Source organism: Rattus rattus, chromosome 5 (genome assembly GCF_011064425.1).
Source record: "Rattus rattus isolate New Zealand chromosome 5, Rrattus_CSIRO_v1, whole genome shotgun sequence".
NCBI lineage: Eukaryota > Metazoa > Chordata > Mammalia > Rodentia > Muridae > Rattus > Rattus rattus.
Window position 1 is genome coordinate 115173834 of NC_046158.1, and position 4852 is coordinate 115178685.

Consider the following 4852-nt stretch of genomic DNA (forward strand, 5'->3'; position numbering starts at 1 on the left):
TGTTTTGGAAACTATCTAGCATTTACTTATGGGTTGCTAATTAGTCAGGTTAAAACACTTTTATGTAAATGAGTTTTAATAGGTATATGCATGACAGGACAGGCCTCCTACCAATTCAGCCTCTTTCTGTCTTTTTTCACAGCAGAATATACATCGTAAAGTGATTGGTAAGGTTCAGGAGTGGTTCACTCTCCATGAATAATGTCTGGAAGTTGCGAGAGGGTAGAATATTAGTTGGTCTTCAACCTTGTTTCCTGACATACAGTTCTTAGCACTTGGGAATCATGAGCCTTCTTTTATATGATCATGACATAAATAGGAGTTTGGGGTCCTATATAGCTTCAGGATTAGGACTTGTCACACAAATACCAGGACATGGTTAGAGGTTTATGAGCCCCCGATGTCCAATGGGTGGAGAAGGGCTGACAGTGTAGGTCATCAATAATGACCAATTGCTTAGTCAGCCATGTCTACGTGATGAGGCCTACCTAAAATCCAAGTGTTTGGGAAATTTATGGATAGTTGAACAAGTTAAATTGCTAGAGAGATGGTAGATGGAGAGGGCATGGGAACTCTGAACTCCTTCCACACACCTCACACTCTGTTATATCCTTTATCAATAAATGGATAAACGTAAGCTGTTTCCCTGGGTTCTCTAGCAAATTAACTAAGTGCAAAAGGAGGGCATAGAAAGTTAGGTTTATAACATTGATCTATACAGTAAAGGGTATCATTTCTGTTCCAGTTGTAATTGGTGTCTGGATCTAGTGGCAGCCTTGTGGGACTGAGTTTTCAGTCCACGAAACCAGGCAGACTTTGCAGTCAGACTTTGAAGTAAGTTGAAAGCATCATAATTGAACTGAGGTGTATGACATCCACTGTGTGCACAGTAGAGAGGTAAGTCGTTGCTGCTCAAAAGAAATAACCACACATTCTGGTGACCGGAAGTGAAATATTCTTTGTTGAACAGACTATATGAGGATAGAAGCTAGGAAACTCACTTTGGTTTTCATGGCTCATTAAAGGAGTAAAATAACTTCCGCTGCGCGTTCCTTTAGCGCCGTGCTCAAATCCAAGCGAGACAAGAAAGTTTCCTTAACAAAAACTGCCAAGAAAGGTTTGGAACTGAAGCAGAACCTGATAAAAAGAGCTTCGGAAATGTGTGGACACCTACAAGTACCTCTTCATCTTCTCTATGGCCAACATGAGAAACAGCAAGCTGAAGGACATCCGCAATGCCTGGAAGCACAGTCGGATGTTCTTTGGCAAAAACAAGGTGATGATGGTGGCCTTGGGCTGAAGCCCATCTGATGAATACAAAGACAACCTACATCAGGTCCAAAAGAAGTTGAGAGGCGAAGTTGGGCTCCTTTTTACCAACCGCATGAAGGAGGAGGTGAGTGAGTGGTTCACAAAGTATACAGAAATGGATTTTGCTCGAGGAGGGAACAAAGCAACTTTAACTGTGAGCGGATCCAGGGCCGCTGAAACAGTTCCCTCATTCCATGGAGCCACAGCTGAGGCAGCTGGGTCTGCCCACTGCCCTCAAGAAAGGTGTGGTGACCCTGCTTTCTGACTATGAAGTATGCAAGGAGGGTGACGTGCTGACCCCAGAGCAGGCCCGTGTCCTGAAGCTGTTTGGGTATGAGATGGCCGAATCCAAAGTGACCATCAAATTCATGTGGGATGCCCAGTCAGGGAGATTCCAGCAGATGGACGATGACCTGCCCGAGAGCGCGTCTGAGTCTGAGGGAGAGTCTGAGGAGGAAGATGATGACAGCTGACTCTGGGAACCAGGACTAAGGCCTTCCAGCAAGTTCTTGATCTCCTCTGGACACCCCAACCCCACCCCGCCAGGACTGCTGTCACCCTCTGGAGGGAGCAGCTGTTTATTTTTGCTATGGATAAAGACCAAGGAGGATGCTGGGCAATGACTTTGTTTCTATAAAGAATACACCCTGTAGACAGCAGAGACTCTTAAGAAAAAAAGGAGTAAAATAGACCAGCTGATGGTATTAAGCAGCTAAGGCCATTAGATGCTCAAAAGAGAAGAGCAGCATTTGAGAGTTGGATCCAAAATCTTCATAAGAATTGAGCAGTACCACATGATTGGACCTCAGCTCGATGTTTGTGTTTTTCCTCTCTTTGACTCCTTATGTTGGCACTAATAAGCCACAACTAACATGACTGCATTTAACACTATAAAACTATTGTTTTACTACTGATCCCACCACCTTGATGTGGTTATAAATGTGGTTATAATAATATTCATAGGTTGTCATGAACATAGTTCTGCCTATTGTTGCTGGTGTTTCTGCTATGGAACAACTTCTTCCCCAGACCTAGCAGCTTTGCTGATCATATGTGGCTGTGGCTCCGGAGTCTTCTAATTCTAGAGCCTGGAAGGTATCTCTGAGATTCTCTGAAGTGATTGCAATCAGATGTTAGCAGGACTGTAATCATCTGAAGACTTGGGTGGGTCTAGTATGAGGGCTACTTCACACCAATGGCTGGCCGTGGGTGGTCGAGGCTATTGGATAGGCTTACCTTGAGCTGCTTTCTGGAGCCCCTGATGTGAATCTCCAGCAGATTGAGCAGAGATAGCTGATTTTCTTATATGGTACCTACTTTCCACCTTCCTCAAAGTGACAGTTCAGTGAAAAAGCTCAAATAAACAAAATAAACAAACTGATTTTGCCCTTAGAAGTAATATGCTTTGGTTTCTGTGACTTTTGTTTGTTTGTTTCAAACATCCTTATCAAACAAAACATTTTAAATGTAAATAAAGAAAATATCCAGTAAAAGAAAAGAAAAAAGAAAAACCAAATTAAAGATCAAATAGGGGGAAAAAAAAAGAAAGAAAGGAAGGCTCTCAAAGAGCTTCAGCCATTTTATAAATTACAACGGTGGAAATGCATTCGAGTGATTGTCTTCCTAATGCTTTCTGTATCTGTATCAAGAACCTTACACGTGGTGGTGGGCACACAAATCATGAGTGTTGCAATCAATTGCAACACCCCAAAATGGGGACCAGTTCTTAAGGGTCTTTCATCCCTCCTCATTGAAATAATGGAGGGGTTGGGGATTTTTGGCAAACAAAGGCCCTGGGTTTGGCCCCCAGCTCGAAAAAAAAAAAAGAAAAAAGAAAAAAAAAAAAAGTAATGGAACCCTAGGAGTTCTGTAAGCCCTCATCAGTGCACTTTCAGGACAAATTTTGATTTTATTTTTCTGGTTCTGTTTCCAACATTTACAAATATGTGTCTGGGAGTCTGGGTCATTTCAGAGACATCTGTAGCAAGTGCTTGGATGCTTAGAGATTACCTCTGGCATCCTGTCACGCTCCTGGGATATTCTGACCCAGAGGTTTGGGCTGGGCATGGTTTCAGCACCAATAGAATGAAATCTCATGAGTCCCATACCTACAGGTTCAGTTAGCTGAGAATTTAAACTGCTCAGAAAAAAATATATGTAATGAACACATTGATTCTTGTAAAATCATTATTCCTTAAACAATGGGCTATAGCATAGTGTCTATGCATTATTAGGTATTGCAAATAATCTAGAGATGATTTAACACACATGGGAGGACACTGTTAGCTCTCTGCAAATATTCCATTTTACATAAAGAACTTGTGAGTCTAGGGATTTGAGTGTCCATAGGGAGTCTCTCCTGGTGGATGGCTACCTACTGTTCTTCTGATTAATGAGAACTGAAAATTTAGAACTGAACCAGAGCTGTGCTCCTGGATGAGGGGAGGAAAGCTGATTATGGAGACACCAGTTGTCTAAACTGAAAAACAAACAAAGAAACTGAGGATTAAAAAGGATTGAGAGGCTCTGCCAGAGCCCGACAAATACAGAGGCAAATGCTTGCAGACAACCACTGGACTGAACACAGGGTCCCCAATGGAGGAATTAGAGAAAGTTCTAAAGGAGCTGAAGGTTTGCAACCCTATAGGAAGAACTACATTATCAACCAACCAAAGAGTACTCTTAGAGGTACCCAAGTCTCCATCTGCATATGTCGCAAAGGATGGCCTTGTCGGACATGAATGGGAGGAGAGGCCCTTGGTCCTGTGAAGGACCAATACCCCAGTGTAGGGAAACAGGTGGGGACTTGGGAGTGGGTCGGTGTGGGAGCACCATCATATAAGCAGGGGAAGGGGGGATGGGATAGGGGGTTTCCAGAGAGGAAACCTGGAAAGGGGTTAACATTTGAAATGCAAATTAAAAGTATCCAATAAAAATAAATAAATAAGGATTAGAATGGGAAGCTCAAGCTGCTAGATGTGTACACAAAAAAAGACAGCTGGTTAGAAATGTGGAAAAAAGAACTCTGGGATCAAAAATAGAATGGCTCATCTCTTGGTAAATTCCCCTGGCTGCAAAGGCAGTTGAACTGATTAGATATAACCATGGGTGCTCGACATGGCTAAGAGTCAGTAATATTGATTTCCTGTTGAGGAGCTCGCAGGAAGACTAGAAGATTACAGATGGAGAGTTTCTCTAGTCTCACCCCAGACTTGATCCACTTACTCCCCTTACAGTACATACTCAAGGGCTGTTTTATCTTCTCTTTTGTATCTTTTGTTGCTACTGTAGTCTTGAAATTCTGGTTTAACCATATGGTTCATTGTTTTTTAACTCTAGTTGGTCAGTTCCATGATAGCAAAGTCTGGCACTGTTTTTCCAGTATATCTTTATGCATATCATGGGGTAGGAAACTGCATGGCCCACGGAAGAAATCTGACCTGTGAGCTAGGATGGCTTTGCATGTTTGAAAAGCCTCAAAACAAAAATGCTGTTCATAAAGTGGAAATCACTTAAAATTGCAATTTTGGTACTCACACAT

General features: G+C 42.4%; 1 pseudogene; it reads left to right on the plus strand.

Moving 5' to 3' along the window:
* Positions 1-552: 552 nt before the first annotated feature.
* On the plus strand, positions 553-2532 carry LOC116900652 (annotated as a pseudogene).
* Positions 2533-4852: the final 2320 nt, after the last annotated feature.